Source organism: Myxine glutinosa, chromosome 2, assembly GCF_964187855.1.
Source record: "Myxine glutinosa chromosome 2, kmMyxGlut1.1, whole genome shotgun sequence".
Classification (NCBI taxonomy): Eukaryota; Metazoa; Chordata; class Myxini; order Myxiniformes; family Myxinidae; genus Myxine; species Myxine glutinosa.
In genome coordinates this window covers 238,989,880-239,011,610 of record NC_136262.1, presented here as the reverse complement: position 1 = coordinate 239,011,610, position 21,731 = coordinate 238,989,880, and the positions used below count along the sequence as shown (strand labels likewise).

General features: G+C 45.6%; 1 protein-coding gene across 1 annotated transcript in view; it reads left to right on the top strand.

Moving 5' to 3' along the window:
- The window catches only part of TNKS2 (tankyrase 2), a gene marked incomplete in the record, with an annotated part of 278,608 nt that overhangs the window by 84,308 nt on the left and 172,569 nt on the right, over positions 1 to 21,731 (top strand).

Here is a 21,731-nt window from a genome sequence, read left to right as displayed (position 1 = left end):
ATATATATATATATATATATATATATATATATATATATATATATATATATATATACATACACAAATATACAGACTTGGCATTTAATATGGAATTTTTTTTCTTTTTCTTGAATTGGGTTTACTTTCTGAACTCAGTATATCAATCTGGTGAGTTTCTTTTACCCTTCGGTGATGTCTTTGTTGAAAGAACCATGTCACTGATTGTCTTTCGCAGCAAGAAGTCAATAACAGGATTATATCCTGACTGCCGCTTCCGGTCCGGTCTGGAGAGGACGCTGGCGTTACTTGTTCCCCGCTTCTCCGACTGGGCCATTGCACATAGTTTGCTTTTCTGGTGGTCGTGGCGGATTTTTGACCGTTGGGTCTACCCTCTGCTCGGTCCCGGCTCTGCTCCTGGCTTCGCCTGCCCGGCTCCTCCACTGTTTCCTCAGGCCCGCTCCCGTTGTTTGCGGCGGTGGCTGTTTGCCGCTGCGGTCTTGGTTTGCTTGATTAGCGGCTGCGGTTGTTTGCGGCGGTGGCTGTTTGCCGCTGTGGCCTTGATTAGCGGCTGCGGTCGTTTGCCGCTGCGTTTGCCGCTTTGCCTCCTCGACCTTGGCCTCGTACTCGTCCCTTCGCTCCTGCCTGGCATGGCTCTTAGGTACTCCGCCGCAAGGCTTCTTCTGCCGCAAGGCTCACTCCACCCCATCATGCATCTCTGCAATCAAATACCACGGACTCCTGCGACGACCCAGATACATTCATAGAGGCTCCGGTCGTAAGTTTGTTTACTTACAAACAGGTCACTCCATTCCCGTACTCTGGTCGGCTCAGTGCACTCCCACTCATCGTCCCAGTGCACCTGGTCACAGCAACGCACACGATCGCACCTCATGTCCACAAACCCTGGCGAAATCACCTGAGTTCATCCCCACCGTACAAAACAACATCAAGCTCACCCTGTTCAATACCCGGTCCCTCAACAACAAAAGCCTCATCCTGAACGACTACATTCTGGATAATAAACTGGACTTTCCCTGTCTCACTGAAACCTGGCAACAACCTCTGGACTACTTCTCACTCAACCTCACTACACCCAATGGATATTCTTACATCAATAAACCACGCTCGGAGGGCCGAGGTGGTGGAATTGCCGTAATTCACCGACAAGACATCAAGACCAGCCTCATCTCCATCTCATCTGCTCCATCATTTGAACACCTGGCTTTTAAACTCTCTGGTCACACACAGTCAGTCATGGCTGTCGTCTACCGCCCTCCCAAACCACACCCATCATTCCTGTCTGACTTCTCCTACTTTCTGACCCAGCTCTGTTCCCTCTTCCCCTCAATCATCCTCCTCGGTGATTTCAATATCCACATGGACTCCACTGACTCCACAATAACCACTGACTTCACTGATTTACTCACCTGCTTTAACCTCACTCAACATGTCAACTTTCCTACCCATAACCGTGGTCACATTCTCGACCTTGTCTGCTCGACTGGACTAATTTTGCACCATCTCTCTGGCTGTGACCTCACCCTCTCTGACCACTTAGCCATCACTATGACCATCAACATCCCTACCCCAGCACCAAGGCATTATCGCACTATCAACTTCCGTAAGCTAAACGCTCTTTCACCTACCTCATTCTCATCCACCCTCTCTGAAAAAATGTCCACTTCTCCCTTCGTTGACCTCCACACCCCTTCTGACCTCACTGACTACTACAACCACACTCTCTCCTTCTGCCTGGACCAGCTTGCGCCTATGAAAACCAAAACAGTTTCTTTTACCCATTCTGCTCCCTGGTTTACCCCTGAACTCCGCCTGATGAAAACTCGTGCTCGCCAACTTGAAAGACTCCGCAATAAAACAGGTCTCACAATTCACTCCCAAGCCTACAAGGACCACCGACAACACTACAAAGATGCCCTCTCCCGCGCCCGCTCCGCCTACTCCTCTCTATCCACTCTGGCTCCGGAAACCCAAAAGCACTCTTCTCTACAATAAACAAACTCCTCAGCCCCCTGAACACCACCACCCAGTCATTCACATTAGACAACTGCATCTCCTTCCTTTCATTCTTCCAATGCAAAATTGACAACATCTACAACAGCTTAACCACCACCGCACCTGCTCCCCTCAAACCACCTGCCCCCCCTTATCCTGCCAACCCCTGTCTCAATTCTCCCCAGTCTCCCCTACTGACCTCTCTGAACTCCTCATAGGAATGAAAACTGCCACCTGCACTCTTGACCCCATCCCCTCCAGTTTTGTCAAGGCCTCCCTTCCTACTCTCTCTCCACTTATCACTGCAACAATAAACTCCTCCCTGTCTACAGGCATCGTCCCACCATCCCTCAAAATTGCTGCTGTTACCCCCATTCTGAAAAAACCTGGACTCAACCCTGACACCCTAAATAACTTCAGACCCATCTCCAACCTACCCTTTCTGTCAAAAGTTTTGGAACGCGCTGTAGCCACTCAACTTAAACATCACCTCTCTGCCAATAACCTGTGTGAAACATTCCAATCTGGATTCCGCTCCAACCACAGTACTGAAATTGCTCTCCTCAAAATCACCAACGACCTTCTCCTCTCCTCTGACGCTGGCAACCTCAGCATTCTCATCCTCCTCGACCTCAGCGCCGCCTTTGACACCATCAATCACACCATCCTCCTCACCCGACTTGAAACCACCTTTAACATTACCGGCACTGCCCTCTCTTGGATCAAATCATTCCTCTCTGACAGACGCCAGTTCATCTCCATCAATAACTGCAAATCCCCCACTGCTCCCCTCCCCCAAGGTGTCCCCCAAGGTTCAGTTGTTGGCCCCCTCCTCTTCATCCTGTACGTGTCCCCCCTTGGTCACTTAATCCGCCGTCATGGTCTCCAATTCCACTGCTTCGCCGATGACATCCAGCTTTTCATCTCCACCAAGTCCATCTCCACCGCCACCCACTCTATCCTGACAAACTGCATCACTGAAATAAAATCCTGGCTTCAAATCAACTTCCTCAAACTTAACTATGATAAATCTGAAATAATCATCATTGGCCCAAAAACGCTCACCAAATCCACCCATAACTTTGCCCTCAACATCGACGGTTTCCCAGTATCCACCTCCCCTCACATCCGGAATCTTGGCATCATCTTTGACCAAACCCTCTCCTTCGACAAATACACTAAACAGATCACAAAGACAGCCTTCTTTCACCTGAAAAACATCGCCCGCCTCCGTCCATCCCTCTCCTCCACGGCTGCAGAAACCCTCATCCACGCCTTCATCACCTCCCGTCTGGACTACTGCAACAGCCTCCTCTATGGTTCACCCTCAATAATCACCAATAAACTCCAATACATTCAGAACTCCGCTGCCCGTCTACTCACCCATTCCCGGACCCGTGACCACATCAACCCCGTCCTTTACAAGCTTCACTGTCTCCCCATCCCCCAGAGAATCCAGTACAAAATCCTCCTCTTGACCGACAAAGCCCTCCATAACCTGGCCCCATCCTACCTGGCTGACCTCCTCTTCAGACACACTCCCACCCGCAACCTCCGCTCTGCTGGTACCAACCTCCTGACCCCCCCCATCCGGACCAAATTCAGATCCTGGGGGGACAGGGCCTTCTCCATCGCTGCTCCCACCCTCTGGAACTCACTACCTCACACCATCAGAGACTCCTCCTCACTCACCACATTCAAAACATCACTCAAGACCCACTTGTTCAACACTGCATTCAACATTTAACCCACACCATTTAACCCCTGACGATCTCTTCTCCTTCTCCTTCCTTTTGCTTTGATTATTTACCTTTTGATTTTTGTCTTTTTGCACTTGTTTTTTGTACTCTGTCAAAGCGTCTTTGGGCTTCTTGAAAAGCGCTATATAAAATAAATGTATTATTATTATTATTATTATTATTATTATTATTATTATATCACAGGTGGCGTGACAAAATGTAAGGACAGGTACATTTGACGATTGGCTTCACAATCGGGTATATAAGGGTTGTTGCGTTCTGTATTAGTGGAAAACAACTGCTGCACATCCACAAAAGTTATTGCCGCTTCCTCTGGAGATGGTCCGTCAACTTGACAATGCTGTTTGTCATGGAGTGGTGGCTTTACGAAATTCTGGCATGAAACAGCGTGCTATTGCTCGGCAGTATGGCATCACTCAAGGTCAGGTGTCAAAGATCCTGAAACGAAATGCTCAGAGGGGTGTCCCTACTCCAATACCGAGGCCAGGACGTCCACGCAGAACCACAAGGAGAGATGATCGCCAGCTGCACCGGTTAGTCTGCAATGGCCGTACCAAGTCAGCTATTCGGCTTAGGGCTGAGTGGCAGCAACTGACAAATGTGCCTATCCAGAAGGCTAGTCAACCAACGACTGGTTCAAGCAGGCTATCATGCCAGGCGTCCCTTGAGAAAGCCACGCCTGACCAGACAACACAGCCAGCGCCGATTGCAGTGGGCCAGAGAGCACCGTCAATGGCAGCCAGGACACTGCAATCACGTGACCTTCAGTGACGAGTCTAGATTTCTGGTCTATCGTCAAGATGGCCGCGTCCGAGTGCGCAGACAAGTGCATGAAGCCCACAACGAAGATTGTATCGTGCCAAGAGTCCAAGCTGGAGGTGGTGGGGTGACCGTTTGGGCTGCTTTTCATGCAGGGGGCAAAACTGACATGGTTGTTCTGAATGGAAACCTGAACCAGTTCAAGTACAGGGTCATTCGGGAAGAAACATTGCTTCCATTTGCTCGTGCAGCGTTTCGCGGAAACTTTGTCTTCCAAGATGACAATGCACGGCCTCATCGTGCCCGCACGATCCAACACTTTCTTGCTGACCGTGATGTAGAGCATATGGAGTGGCCTGCCATGTCCCCGGATATGAATCCGATAGAGAACTTGTGGGCAGAATTAACGCGTCAAATCGACAACTTGGACCAGCAGCCTGCCTCTGTGTGCGAATTGCAGCAGGCTATTGTAACTGCATGGCAAGCAATTCCTGTCCAAACCTTGGCAAATCTCGTGAACAGCATGCCTCGACGTGTACGTGCTCTCCTGAATGCTCGTGGGGGTTACACGAAGTACTGAACTGTAATTTTACTGTCCGTAATCCCAGTCATAATTTAGCTTTTGTTTTTGTTGAAATTTTTTTTGGCGAATGTGCAAAATAAAGAGATACTTCTGGAAAACGTACAGAAGTTTAACACAGTACTGTCTGTGAATTGAGTTCGATATCAGTTTACATCACTTTCAAGGATCAATTTATTTGCTTCGAAATGTCAAATGTGTTTTTTGTTTCTTTTAAAGGTCACATTAACAAAATCTAGAATAGTTTCAACATAATTCCAATGAACTTTTGGTTCAAAGTCATCTTGAAACCTATTCACCCCCACAAAAAAAAAATTCCATATTAAATGCCAAGTCTGTGTATGTATGTGTGTATATATATATATATATATATATGTATGTATATATGTATGTATGTATGTATGTATGTATGTATGTATGTATGTATGTATGTATGTATGTATATATATATATATATATATATATATATATATATATATATATATATATATATATATATATATATATATATATATATATATATATATATATATATATATATATATATATATATATGATTGCGAGCATTGTGGGTATCTGCGGGAGCCCATTGTTTGTGGGGGATGTTGTCGGATGATGCCATATCGAGCGTATCTGCCAATTTCAATAATAGATTTAATGAAGCATTTGCATTCTATAACTTGTGGAGGAAGGCATGTTTTAGTCGCAGACGGAACATCCCCCGAAGCGTTTTCATTGTGCAAGATCTTTGATGATGCTTTACTATAAATTGCACACTGTAATCGATTTAATGAAGCGTTTGCATTGTACTCGTATAATTCGCAGAGTTGACTTATTTGCACATCTGGTGGGAAATCCCGCCAAGCTCGCTTATAGTGCGGACAAAATTCGCGCCGCGAAAGCCATGAAACCGCAAATCACACATCAGTGAATGTATGGTACTGTACTGTACTGTATAAGGAGGTCATGCTGACGGCTTGTATAAGATGTTTGTTTCTGCGTTGGTCCACCTGCTTTTGCATGGCTAGTAAAATATGGGTTTTACAAATGTGTCAAGATAGTAGCTCGTGAATTTTTTTTTTTTTGCGACCTTGAAAAACCGCGAATAGAGAAAGATGTCGCATTTTATCAACTGCGGATTTCGCGAATAGCGGGGTTCGTGTGTGTGTGTGTGTGTGTGTGTGTGTGTGTGTGTGTGTGTGTGTGTGTGTGTGTATGCGCGCGTGTGTACGTATGTCTACGTACGTAGACATACGTACACACGCGCGCATACATACAAACTGCCCAGCCTGGCGTATGTCTACGTACACATATATATATATTTTTTTTCTGGCATCACTCCGCGGACCGGCAGTTAAGATTCTGTGGGTTAGATGACAAGAACAAGCTGATTAGATTTTGGACAAGGTCCGGATGCAGATCTGGCTTTTCAGTGGGATGCAAAATGTAAACTGCCCAGCCTGGCGTCGGTATGCTCTCTGTCGAATTCAGTTATATTCCTAATTTTCTCTGGTCAGTAAAGTTCAGGCAGGAAAAGCAGTTTTTCTAATGCGTGGTTCGTGGACTGTGATTGCACCGAGTTCTGAAGGCATGCCATGTCAGTTTATAGACAAAATGGAACACCGTCCAAAAGGAACAGTGTGCATATCAAACGTGCTTGTGTTGTGCTCTTAAATAGTCAATAGTTCGTTTTGCATAGGCCACTGAGAGGCCTACCCAGCAGGAACTATTGGCAATTGCAACACACTATAAACATTGAAGCACTTACAACCTTTAAACTCATGAGTGGCCAACCCAGCAGGAACTCCTGGCCATTCTTGATGTGAGGCTTTACAGGCTTATCATGCTTGCCTTTGGACAAGAAAGGCAGGATAGCAAGTGCTAGCAAGGATACTGTGATGTACCACCATTTTGGGAGCCATCTCGTGTGCAGTGCCTGCCTAAGGTCTGAGTGTTTCTCGCATTAATTGCAATCGAGCAGCCACAATGAAGCTATTTCGGGATGTCTCAATAATTGAAACTGCTAGATATAATTAAATTGGTTGTTCAATGGAGTGAGATATTGGGGAAAAAATAATAACAACAAACAAACAAGAGTATAAAAAGAACTGGTAGAGATCAGTTAACAGAATAGGACTGACCCAAACAGAATACTGTATTTAATGGCACGTTTTTTACTCAACTTTTAGAGAGATATGAGCAAAACGTGAGTTGGCTGTTTGACCATGTCAACTAAGCCAAAGTCTCTGGACATATTCCAAGACGAGGCGTGTGTGCTTGTGTGCTACCATCCAGATCGATTCTTCTCCTTTCATGTGCAAAGTGTCAGCATTGTCAAGGTATAAAAGGTATCAGTCTCCAGATCAACTTATTAAAAAATTATACCCTGTGCTCACAAGTGTCTATCCTGAGGCAAGCCATAAAACATCTTCCTAAATCAAGGTTTAACACTCAAGTTTGTCTCCTTCCTCAGTCATGGTGTGGCCTTGTCAAATCCATCTCTGGTGCAAGTTCCGCTTCCATCCTTTACCCCCACTTGAAATGGCATATCAGCAGATTGTGTTCGAGATATGGCAGAACGTATGTCATCAATACTTGAAAGTTGGGCACTTCTTGAAAGTTGAGCGCAAAAAGTTATGGATGTATTCGGATGCATTCAAATGCAGATGTAGTCTAGAGGTTGTGCTTCTGCCACCGAAAGTGGATCGAGGTTATGTTGTCACCCCCTGTCTGTTTGTTTGGCTATCTGTCTGTCTATGAACGAGATATCTCAAAAAGTTGTGGATGGATTCGGACGAAATTAGACAGAGAGGTAGTGTATGTGACAAGGACGAAATTATTAGATTTTGGTGAAGATCCGGATTCGGATCTGGCTAATATAAATTTTAAAGTGATTCTTCACCTTTGGGAGATCAGGCCAAAAACGATACATAGCAGGATATCTCAAAAAGTTGTGGACGGATTCAGACAAAACTTGGTGGAAAGTGTTTGTGTGTGACAAGTGCTACGTGCTCCTCCCCGACCCCCTGGTCACGGTGTACCTCCGAGCCCCGAGAGGAGTCACGGCAGAAAAATGTGTTATTCTGTATGTCAAAGATCAATGGTGAAGCCACACCAATTGTTACTCACAAACAAATATTGTGTTAAGATCACACAAGAATAACAGTACAACAATAATATGAATCAAAAGTACAATCAATATCCTATGTTGGTACCATCAGTTTTGTAATATATAACTCACTGTGCTCCAAGTGAGTGAAACAAGAACATCCCCAATGTCTCTAATCCCCGGCTTCAAGCCAAAGTCGATCCGCTCCAGCGATCGACAGATCAATGTCCAATCGAGACCAGAATCCCGTTGGGTTGGCAGTTACAGTCTTGCTGCCAAAGCTGTGCAAAGGCGCCTTCCAGGCGACTGGGAAATCCAAAGGCGCCCTCCAGGCGACTGGGAAATCACACCCTCGGGTATGGACGTTCCACAGCTCGCAGTCGGCAAACCTCAGATTTACATTCAGGTATATCCGCATTGCACACGCACACACATCAGATACGTCTGAAAGCGGTGAAAACGGCTGACGTGAAGCAAAGAAAACCTTGCGCGACGCGCAAAGGCTGAAGCGAAGCAAAGAAACCTTGCTTGACGCACAAAGCGCGCGAGTCAAAATGGCCGATGGCCGTACTCAAGACGTAACGGCAGTCCAATGATTCTCTTCGGAATCGACCGCAAAACCTGACACGCAGGTTGATCTGTCACAGCGATAACAACTCTGTCGCAGGAATCCCTTTCCTGGGAAACCCAAAGTTCACTCTTGACTCTTGCTCGCTAACGTTCGCTCCAGGACTCGAAGCAACTATGCTTCTTGTCTGACTCCTCGTCCGCCTTCTTTTTCTCCTCTTCCTCTTCGTCGCCGTCCGGTTCCTGTTTTATTTAAAACGTTAACCTTTTTACCTTTTGACAATAATAATTGCTATTTCCCTCAAACAACAATAATAATAATACATTCACTTCAACTTCAACAATGAAGTTCTGTCACTCAAGCCTTTGGGTCTCACTATCTGCCATGATCTTTCCTGGGAAAACCACATTTCAAATTTGGCCTCCAAAGCCAGTCGCCGACTGGGCATCCTCCATTGTGCGAAGTCCTTCCTTGGCACACCTGAGCTCCTCACCACATAAAAGGCTTTCATCCGCAGCTCAATGGAATACTGCTCTCCCCTCTGGGCTGGTGCTCCTGCCTCACACCGAGCTCGTCTTCACGCTGTTGAAACCAAAGCATTCAGAATCATTGGAATCTACCGCGATGAAGCTAACTCCAACGGCCTCTCACTCACTCACCGCAGGCAGGTTGGTGGTCTTTCCGTCTTCTACCGACTCCTCTCTGGCCATGCCCCCCCAGCTCTCTCTGGGCTCTGTCCAGCAAATATTCCTACAGGTCGCAAAAGATCTGCCTGCAACCCTCTTATGGTTAAACTGCCAAAATCAAGACTCTCTGCTCACCTTCACTCCTTCATTCCTCTTTTCTCCCACCTCTGGAACAAACTCCCTCACTCTCTTCAATCCCACTCCACCCTCCAGGTCTTTAAAACAGCTGTTCACCACCATCTCTTATCTTCCCCCATCCAAAACCTTGATCTTTTCTATCCCCGCTAATTTCACCCCAAATCCACCTCTTTGAAATACCAACTTCTGTCCTGGAAGTACTTGGTGTCCTTGTGTTTTATACTTCTCGTGTAGGAATCCATCTGAATATGGATTCCTACACGAGACTTATTTAATTGCTAAGTGATTCTTCACCATTGAGTACAACAACAACAGGCATTTTAAGGGCATTTTCCTTGCAAGAGCGGGGGTTAGCCTTGCGGTCCCCATGACAATCTTCTCCATTTTGCCCTATTTTCTGCATCTCCCCTTGTTAACCCCCTTGCCCGCATTTCTTCTTCGACCATCTTTAGCCAAGTCTTTCTCGGTCTTCCCCTTCCTCTACTTCCTTCCACATTCATTTCCATCACTCTTCTCAACCAGTCACTTTCATCCTTCCTCAACACATGACCAAAACCATCTCAAACTGTTTCTCTTCACAGCATCCATCACAGGCTCTATTCCCAACATCTTTCGCAATTCATCATTTGGCTTCCTCTCTCTCAACGATACTCCACACATCCACCGAACCATTCGCATTTCCACCCTTTCCAGCCTTCGTTGCTGCTCTACGTTCATTACCCATGTCTCGCTCCCATAAATCATAACACTTCTCACACATGCAGCATACACCTTTCCCTTCAGCTTCAACGACCTTCCCCTCCTCGTCAGCACGCCACTCAGTTCCCGAAACTTCTTCAAGCACATCTCACTCTAGCAACCATTGCCGAGTCTGATCCACCTTCTCCATTCAGCATGTCTCCTAGGTAACAAAATGTTTTCACACCTTCCAGCTTCACGCCGTCTCCAAGATCCAACTCAACATTTCCTCCATCTGCAGCTCCCTCTGTGCACACCTTACACTTGAATGTAGCTGCCACACTGGTTAATGACCCTCTCAAACCACTACATTTTTGATGAACCCACTCAGCGCACATTGTACGTTGAATTGAGTTCACTCCGACACCCTTCCTGCACATAGCACATGGCCACTTCCCAGTTCTTTCCACCTCACCACATGCTTTACCACTTGCCATCACCTTTGTTTTTCCAATATTCACCTTCAGACCTTTCTTCTCCATACATTCCTTCCACTTGTTCATCTTCTCCTTCAGTCCATCCATACTTTCTGCAATCAACACCAGATCATCTGCATCCAACAACTCCCACGGTAAACCCTCCTTTACATTCCGAGCTAGCGACTCCAACACAGCTACAAATAGTAGTGGACTTTGTACCGACCCCTGATGCACTCCCACCTTCACCTCAAACTCACCACTGTTCCCGTCCTTAGTCCTTACAGCTGTGCGCGGTCTTTTGTGCATTGCCATCACTACTCTGATCAACCATTCCTCCACTCCTAACTTCCTCAATGCCTATGTCACTACTTCACGTGGAACCCTATCGAATGCTTTCTCCAGATCAACAAACCCAAGAAACAACTTCTTCCTCTTCTCCATGTACTTCTCCTGCAAATGCCTCACAATAAAAAGCACGTCTGTCGTTCCTCTTTCTGGCATAAATCCAAACTGCATTTCGTCAATCTTCACTTTCTTCCTTATCCTCCTCTCCAACACCCTTTCCAATACCTTCATTCCATGCTCCAATAACTTTATCGCTCGATACGAGCCACAGTCCAGAGGGTCACCTTTCCCCATTGTATCGAGGGATGAGGGTACTCAGTTCCCAATCCACTGGAATGCGGCCTTCTTTCACCACCAGATTGCAGATCTCTGTCATTCTCTTCACACCCCAATTTCCCGCTGCCTTCAACAAAGCTCCCACAACTCCCGTCGGCCCTCCCGCTTTTCTACTCTTCATTGCTTTTATCGCTTCCTCAACTTCCTTCTCAGTTATCTTCTCTGCTGGTCCTAAAACTGGGTTACTCTCTGTTAGTCAGGTTCACTATGTAATTTCGTTGGAATTTTTGGGGGATTTGGAAAACTATATATTTTTGGAAACTATATTGTATAGTCAGTCAGAAAACCAATGTTGCTATTTGCACAGACTCCTGTATGGCGGCCATCTTGGATTTTCAAAATTGCCGCCGTAGAACTAATTTTTCTCAATATCTCAGCTTCTAAATAACATAGAGCTTTGATTCTAACGGCTAAACATACATTTTCAAGGGCCCCGAATCCAATGGTAACAAGTTCGATAAGCTGGACATGACCATAGAGCTCCTATGTGGCGGCCATCTTGGATTTCTCAAACTGGCCGCCGTAAACTTGATGTTTCTCAATATCTCAGCTTCTAAACAACATAAAGCTTTGATTCTAACGGCTAAACATACATTTTCAAGGGCCCCGAATCCAATGGTAACAAGTTCGATAAGCTAGACATGACCATAGAGCTCCTATGTGGCGGCCATCTTGGATTTTTCAAACTGGCCGCCGTAAAACTGATGTAACTCACCTTCTAAAGAGCACAGAGCTTTGATTCATCATTGAGTGAAGTCATCATCATCCTCATCATCGCTTTCGTTCATCACATCTTGAGAGTCCTCATCATTTTGGCACTGGATGTCACACTGACAAAGGTCTGTACAAGCCAAGTTGTTTGTTCTGCAGGAACATCTAGATGAAGAACAGTCTGTTTTGCACTGACATCTAACCATTTGAATGATGGCCTTGGGGGCTGGAGGCTCCTCAGTTGTGGTTGGTTTCACTTGTCCATCCGTGTCTTTGTAAAAGCCGTTTTGCAGGGGATTCAGCTGAGGATCCTGTTGAGCAATGCTTGCCTGACCCCACACTCTGGCTTGGATATGGACTCTAAGGATGTGCTGCTTGAGAGCTCCAAGAGTAGGAGGAAGCCTGTCACTTTCTGCCATGTGTTTGCAAAAGAGATACCATCGTAGTTCGGGGATGCTGGCGATGTGGATGCCATTTGGAGAGTAAGCAGCGCATACAAAGTTAGCTAGTGTGGACAACATGTCCTCCGTCACTTCAGTTGCATCTGAAAGTATTCGCACGGTGTCTATGACATCTTCACTTGCTTTGAGGTAGACATGCAGCCAGGTTGCTTTGCCTATTCGAGAGAACCTCCCAGTGTTGTCTGCCCCTGTGAAAGCATGAAAGGCTGGCAACGCCTTTGCTCTTTCGACCCCTAGAGCTGTCCACAGTGGCTCTATTTGAAGTATTCCAGAGGCCATGGAAATGGATGTATTCCTCAGCAGTAGGTCATAGTTTGCTATGACTAGTACCAGGACATCTGTGTCGGGAGAGAACACCAACTGCGCATCATGTGGGTTTCGCTGGGATGCCAGCACGGCCTGGTGGATGAACAGGGTGTCAGCTTCTTCATGGTTGTTGTCCTCAAAGAGCAGGTCACTGTTGCTCCTAGTACACCCTGAAGCAGACGTGATGATCAACTTGGATGAGTGACTGTTGTATTTTAGAGTTTTCGCTGCCAGATAGTCAGTCAGATCAGCCTTTGTTTTGTCATGAGAAAGGAATCTGCTCATTGGGATGTGTTTGATGTTGGTGTCATCTCTGACTTGATACTGTACTGCATCCTTTCCTTGCCTTCTTTTAGCCCTGGTAGCACTCTTCAGAGAATCGTTTTTGTACGTGTCAAAGACAAGTATGATCTCATCACAATCTTTTGTTAGAGACATGAGTCTGTCATTGAAGCATTCACCCAGATCGTTGACTTTCACTACAGTGGCTGGTTTCTTTGTCAGCTTATGCACAAGTACCATCCCATCCACCAGTGCAATCTTCCGACTTGTAGGTTTACTAGATGTGGATGCCATAGTTCTTGTGTCCATTGGATCTTCTTGTAGAACACTTGCAGCTGGTGTCTGCTGCTGATCTTCGGGGTGAATTTCTGCTCTTGCTAACTTGTCGAGGAGATGAATTAACTTCGACTTGTCAGTGCATGGAAGAATTGTCCCATCTGGAGCGAACAGTGCTCTTGGTGTCACAGTGAACTCGTAATTTCCGATGGCATATTTCTGGTTGACGTCTCTGTTTGACTTGGCAAGGACCATGAGCCTTCCGTACAGTTCCTTAGTCTCTTTCAGATCCACAGTCCTGTCTCTGAGTTTCACTGTGGTTCTCTTGTTCCCAGACGTGAACATCTTGTTGTTCTCCTTGACTGGTGCCCAGAGGCTAACATCTCCATTGATACGCTCCGACACGTAGTCTTCATACAACTTCTGACCAGTGACATCAATGTTCAAGATCTGTGGTACATACTCGTCTGGGATGTAAGCATTCGTTATCACATTGTGCAGCTTGTCACCTTCAGTGTCAAATGGATTCCCGTGACTCAGTATCGCAGCCTTGATCTTGTTGATTGCTTCATGCTCCCTCTTGACTGCACTTGGACCAAGGTCATGATGTTCTGTGATCTTGTCACCTTCCAGGCCAAACTGATTCTTGAAGTCTTTTGACAGGCGTGATAATTCTGGTGTAACCATGAAGAATCTCTGTCTAGCATTGGCATTGTTAGAGATGCCAATCAGTCCAGAGTGAATCTTCATCAGCTTGTTCAGATGTTCACATGCATGATCTGGTCCAATGGATACAAACGGGATGTCATTCTTGGTTACTGATAGATTGCCAGCTCCTAGTTCTTCCCAGGTCCTAGGGTGATTGGTTCTTAGGTCATACATGTCTGCGATGTATCGGGGCCAGAGCCGCTTGTATTTGATCCGATCCATGGCAAAGAATAACTTGCTCAGTCCCATCAGCTTTTTGTTGCGTGTGTCATGATGGACAGTCAGAGCCAATCCCAGGACTTGGGGGTTTTCTCTTGAATGGGGTGGCCTGAATGTTGCGGATTCGCTGCTTGGTTTGTACTTCACCTGTCTGTTGGATTTGAATCCATACATGATGTTCTGACTCACAGTGAGTGTTGATCTGTCAACAACACTGGTCCTCTTCTCAGTTTCCAGCTTGTCGACAGGCTCTACCATTACCCAGCGGATCATGGTGTATAGTTCAGCCGGAACATCATTGATATCGCTGGACACCTGTATGGTATTTGCTTCCTGGTCCTTCTTAATGAATTCTGCGATGCTCTTCCGTATCACTTGTGCTGCTTTGTAGATTGTCTTCATGTTGTTCTCGTCATCGCCATCACTTGTGATTGCAGAATGAACCATGCTTTCCTCACATGCATCTGGACAGTAGAGGATGGCCGATTTTCTTCGGTCTTTTTGGAGAACAGATGTCACGCTTGGCAACTCAGTGACGATTCTTTCTTTCAGCCACTTTCTATTGAATGTAGGTACATGCTTTTCCAAGTGTTCTGCGCCAATCATATTGACATAAGTGGTTTCAATGTCGTCCATGGAGAGATAAGCTTGGTTTTGTGTTTTGACATCTATCAGGTTGATCATCTCAATCAGACTTGCCCGTTGCAGCAATAGTTCTTTGTCTGCGCTGCTTCTGTTTGCGCTAGGTCTGTCTCGTACTACATGGAACACATGTCTTCTCCAACAAGATTTGTGGTACCGAAGGTGAATTGCGTGTGCATCACCTGGTGAGATACATGTGTCGAATCGTGTTTTCAATAATGCATCTTGGGACTTCTCTACAGCCCCTCTAAGCTCTTGACCAGCATTTTCAGTCCTAACCTGGTAGAGTAGTTGGCCATCATCTTTTTGGCAGAAGAAACACTGCTCTTTATCCAGTGGCACTGTACACGAGCGTGTGAACGGGGATGTTGCATCAGATGTTGATGAGCCTGGCTCGTCCATTTCTGTGCTTCCTCTCTTCTGTCTGCGTTTTTTTGCAATATAGTGTCCAGTTGTTACTGCATGCGCATGGCGGTCTCTGGCACGTTGTATCTCGCTCTTGTTAGTTGCACTGGAGTAACAAGTGCGATGCCAAACTGCCTTATCTGTAGAGAGTGTTTCTTTTGTGCTGTTTTGGAGTCGTTTATGGACTTGAACGTAGATGCCATCATGCAAACTGGCCCTTTCTTCTATTGTCTTCAATAAATGTTGGTAGGAATCTATTCTGGGGTTTAACACCAAGGATCCTTTCTTGACATCATCAGCCTTGCATAAAATGCACTGCTTACAGTTCGTGGACTCCTGGGCTTGCCCCGCCCCTTCACCATCTTGTTGCATCTCACTCATAATGTGACATGTAGAACCTGCAAAGACAGCAAAGCAAAGGGAACCGTCACCGATATATACAACCACCACCACAGACATATTGATGGATAATAGGCTACAAATACACTACCACCATCACCACAATATCAGGTATATTGCTCAGTATATAAATAATACAAAAACACACGCTGTAAACTAATTATTTTCCTCAGCTGTACCCTGGGGATCAAACTTATTACTTTAGTAGCTTGTCCACCCGTAAACAGATTTTAAGTTCTCATGAACATTAGGAGTATCTGTGTGTTATTTGGCAGTATGCCACAAAGGCCCACAAAGGGCAAAACACTCGCAGTAGAATAGTATTTCTCATTACAGTCAACACAGTCAGGTTCAGCATGTCCAGATTTTAGATTTCGTTGGATTGTTTTTGGGATTTAGAAAAATCAAAGCTCCGTCTTATTTAGAAGATGAGATCCTGAGAAACATCAATTTTACGGCGGCCAGTTTGAAAAATCCAAGATGGCCGCCACATAGGAGCTCTATGGTCATGTCTAGCTTATCGAACTTGTTACCATTGGATTCGGGGCCCTTGAAAATGTATGTTTAGCCGTTAGAATCAAAGCTCTTATGTTATTTAGAAGCTTAGATATTGAGAAAAATTAGTTCTACGGTGGCAATTTTGAAAATCCAAGATGGCCGCCATACAGGAGTCTGTGCAAATAGCAACATTGGTTTTCTGACTGACTATGCAATATAGTTTCCAAAAATATATATAGTTTTCCAAATCCCCCAAAAAATCCAACGAAACTTTAAATCTGGACATACTGAACCTGACTATATGTTGCCATCCCATTCATTCTCTGCATTCAACAGTATTTCCATATATCTCTTCCATCTTCCTTTAATTCCATCTGGGTCCACAACGATTTGTCCCACTTCATCCTTTTGTTGGATGGACACACCTTGGGTCAACCAATTGGGTGAGATCCGCAACAAAAGCGAGCCCTCTTTGCACAAATACCATTGAGTGATAGGTCTAAAACCGATATATAGCAGGATATCTCAAAAAGTTGTGGACGAAGTTTGACAAAACTTGGTGAACAGGTTGGGTGTGTGACGAGCACGAATCTATTCGATTCTGGTGAAGATCTGAATCTGAATATGCATTCGGATATGAGAATTTTTTATTTTTTCAGTGATTCTTCACCATTGAGAGATTGGGTGAACAGCGATATAAAACATGATATTTAAAATAAGTTATGGATGAGTTATGACTAAACTTGGAGGATGAGTTGGTTAGGTGACAGGAACAAGCCGATTAGATGTTGGTTCAGGTTTGAATCCAGATCTGGCTTATCAGTGGTGTACAAAACATAAACTGTTCAGCCTGGTGGAGGTATGCGCTCTACCTAGTGCCGTTCTAGTTTGCTTTGGGTTTTGACCTGACCAACAAAGTTGATGTATGTGCATTGTTTTAAATAAAGCTAAAGGAGTGGGTTAAAGGAAAGAAATACTGTGGTCTCGGGTGTGTCGAGTCTTGGAGGGCGTAGAGTGTCGTGCGAGTGTTGCAACAGAGCTGTGAAGGCGCATTATCAGTGGTGGTCACTTCGGAGGTGTTGGGCTGTGGCAAAGCTGCCAATTGCTGATGCCCTCTTTATGGATGGTGAGTGTTGGTTCAAGGGAAAATGATAAACATAAACGAAAGATGAGAAAAGAAAGTGTGAGATGATAGCCACCTGTGTGAGATCCTATACGATACCTTTATGTGTATATGGGCTTCGGCCCTAACATGCATCTGTCGATGTGCTCGCTCTGTCCTTCCACCACTTTGGCTCCCAGCTTATATCTGCCACATTGAACTCCATCCCTCAAGCCCAGATCATCCACCCTTGAATGACCGAGGATAGGACTAGCACCAAAAACCAACGCACAGGCAGAGAGAGCGAGCTTTCCCCCGCGGTGCTTTTATATTCCCCTGGCGGGGGCGGGGCCTAAAAAGTGATCTAGAAGTTTCCTGCTGGAATCTGGGATGCCTATTGGCGCATTTCCGCTTAGCCCCGCCCTCGCCAGACCTTTGCAGTTGAATTCCTTCAGATGGCCTCTTAGCTTCGGCACTGAACGAGCTCTGCAATTAACGTGGGTGGGAGGGGTAGCTACGTGTTCTCGGCACGGGTCGGCTACTGGGGGCTCATAATTGTTTGTAAAGACAGACTGAGCGCTTAAATGTCCACAGGACACTAATGGCCAATTAGCACACTGTCTGTTCTGAGGTGTTATAAAGTCTGGTGAATGAAGGCACTGGCCTCCGCTTCCAGAAATCCCTTCTCCATGCTTCCTGCAGCAAACGCTGCTCAGTAGTTAGTGGATGAGGTGTGGATGATGGTAGAAGGTGAGCAAGTCATGTGTGGTTGGAGGAGAGGTTGTGGCGAGTGGATTGGTGAGTTTTTCGAGTCGGGTGGTAATGATTGGCATGTCCAATATCTTAATGGAATGGAAATCAACTAGGGCATGCCCGTACTATATATATATCTAAAAGTATATCCCCCCCCCCCTCTATTTACATGCAATGGTTTGGTCCAAAGCTAACGGCTTGCGAGTACGGTGACAATCCCCCCCCTCTATTTACATGAAATGGTTTGGTCCAAAGCTAACGGCTAGCGGAGTTTGGTAAAGAAATCGCCATAGCGTGCACAAATGCGCAGGAAAGCGAAAGAATCGCAAATTAGTTTTAATTAGTTTTAAAACATAGTTTAACGGCAACATAGCGGCAACATAGTTTGCCAACGTGAAATAAATGAATACGCTCTCAAATGTGCCAAAAAAAAAAAAAACCGCTACCCGTACGCTCTACCCCGCCCGTACGCCCGTAAACAAAAAAAACAACGCTCTTCGCTTCCGCCCTTCGCTCTGACTGAATTGGGAGAAATAATGCGCATAAGAAATCGAGAAATTATTATTTTCTCCGGAAGAAATCGAATTACGTACCGTAATGGCGCACGCGCTGGGCTCAGCATCAGCTCGCTCTCACATCGGCCACGCCTACGCAATAACGCGTTCTGTGATTGGATGCCGGAAGTGCAGTCCTCACTGTCCGGAAGGTCGTATATCGCAGTTACGATGAATCGCAAATTAGTTTTTATTAGTTTTAAAACATAGTTTAACGGCAACATAGTTTGCAAACGTGAAATAAATGAATACGCTCTCAAATGTGCCATCCGAGGCAGAGTGTGTCCGCCACGTTCGGCACACGCGATAGCTCGCTGCTCTCTGATTGGTTGAATCGTTTTTTGGACATAGCTCGGTAAGTAATTGTCCGATTAATATGAAACCTTGAAAAGGCACATCCTCGGGTCCCCAGCAATATACCTGGCAAGTTTCAAGTATATCGGACCGGTAGTTGTCGAGAAACAGCGGTCACAGACATACAAACAAACAAACAAACGTACAAACAAACATACACACAGAGATTAGTGGAATTATAGATAGATGTCAAAGTTATAATAAAACCAAAACAAAGTGTAACTAAAAATGTGTTTAATAAAAACGAAGTGTTGTGTCCTTGTCATTTTATTTTTTATTTTTTTTTGTATACTGAATCGAGGCTCGTGAAAGAGCTAACATTTATTTCACAAACAAATCAACCAGACAAACAAAATATATAAAAAGAGGGAGCGGAAGACAAGATGGGGAGAGAAGGGGAAGCACACAAACACAACATTTGTGAGCAGGGAGATGTGTGGGAGGGAGAGGGCTTGGGGGTAGGAGGTGTGGGAAGGGGGGGGGGGGGGGGAGGAGAAGTATAAAGCACAAGGACACCAAGGACTTCCAGGACAGAAGTTAGTCTTTCAAAAAAGTGGATTTGGGGTGAAATTAGCGGGGGTAGAAAAGATCAAGGTTTTGGATGGGGGAAGATAAGAGATGGTGGTGAACAGCTGTTTTAAAGACCTGGAGGGTGGAGTGGGATTGAAGAGAGTGAGGGAGTTTGTTCCAGAGGCGGGAGAAAAGAGGAATGAAGGAGTGAAGGTGAGCAGAGAGTCTTGATTTTGGCAGTTTAACCATAAGAGGGTTGCAGGCAGATCATGTGCGACCTGTTGGAATATTTGGGGGACAGAGCCCAGAGAGTGCTGGGGGGGCAAGGCCAGAGAGGAGTCGGTAGAAGACGGAAAGACCACCAACCTGCCTGCGGTGGGTGAGTGAAAGGCCCTTGGAGTTAGCTTCATCGCGGGAGATTCCAATGATTCTGAACGCTTTGGTTTCAACAGCGTGAAGACGAGCTAGGTGTGAGGCAGGAGCACCAGCCCAAAGGGGAGAGCAGTATTCCATTGAGCTGCGGATGAAAGCCTTGTATGTGGTGAGGAGCTTAGGTGTACCAAGGAAGGACTTTGCACGACGGAGGATGCCCAGTCGGCGACTGGCTTTGGAGGCCAGATTTGAAATGTGGTTTTCCCAGGAAAGATCATCGCAGATAGTGAGACCCAAAAGCTTGAGTGACAGAACTTCTTGGAGAGGATTATTCAGAAAGTGGATGGGAGGGTTGTCCAGTCGGTCTTTTCGGAGAGACATCGTAAGAGTGTGAGATTTCTCAGGATTAAAAGACATGTTCCACTTGTTTGCCCAGTCTGTGATTTTGTCCAGGTCTGCAGAGAGTGAGGAGGCTGCAGACTGCCGATCTGAGGGATGAGGAATGGAGCGACAGAGAGTGGAGTCATCAGCAATATTATGTATCGTGTATCTAAAGGGAAGATTCAGAGACTGGGAAGACGAGGGGCAGTTGAGATTCTGTGCGTGATTCAAACCAGCTTTTGGCGCGATATGTTAATTCCTCTTGGCGCGCCGTGGCGACAACTCGCCTACGCAGTACAGAGCTACTAAACTAAAACACGGTGCGCAATTAACCAATAGGAAATAGGAATTCCTCCCTTCAATCGCACTCCTCCCTCCAGGAGTGGGATTGAAGCGGTCACTTGCGGTCACCTAAAGGTGGTTTAATCCCACTCCTCCCTCCAGGTCTTTAAAACAGCTGTTCACCACCATCTCTTATCTTCCCCCATCGAAAACCTTGATCTTTTCTAACCCCGGTAATTCACCCCAGAGTCCTTGCAGTGTTCATATGTTTTATTCTTCTCCCACCTCCCCCCAAGTCCTCCCGATGTCCCTGCTCTCAAATGTTGTGTTTGTGTCCTTCCCCCTCTCTCCCCATCTTGTCTGCCGCTCCCCTTGTTTTTTGTGTTTTGTGTGTCGGTTTGTCTTTTTGTGTGATTAATGTTAGCTCTTTCACGAGCCTCGATCTTGTATACAAAAAAAAACAAAACAACAAAAAAAAAAGAGCAAAAGGTGAAAAACCTCTCTACCCTTCACCAAAACATTATATCACATACTAATCCACTACACAAGGTGAAGGAAGTATTCTAATCTTACACTATGGAAATAATCTTGTCTACCGCTCCTGATGTTATATGTTTTATGTGTCGGTTTGTCTTTCTGTGTGATTAATGTTCGCTCTTTCACGAGCCTCGATCTTGTATACAAAAAAAAAAAAAAACTACATTGAGGGAGACTTTCATTTTGGGTGCCATTGCCTCTGGGGATGTGAGACCTCTGAACGACCAAATGTGTTGCGGTCAAAAATATGATGTTTGGCTGTAACAGTTAGGTTTGCCTTTTTCATATTCAAAACATAGATGTCTGGGTTTATGGAGGAATTAAATGACAGAGGGTAATGAGTTTACAGACTTGCAGGGTAATGGGAGAACAGGCTGCCACCAACGCATGGACACTAAATGAGGATGGGTCCGTAAGAGACTTAATCAGAGGCGGGTATGGGCACAAGAATGAACCGTTATTCACGTTGTATTGCCGTTATTCTTGTTCTACTTTGTCCCTCTGATTATAACTTTATTAATATCCAACCCATGTCCGCAGGATGATTAA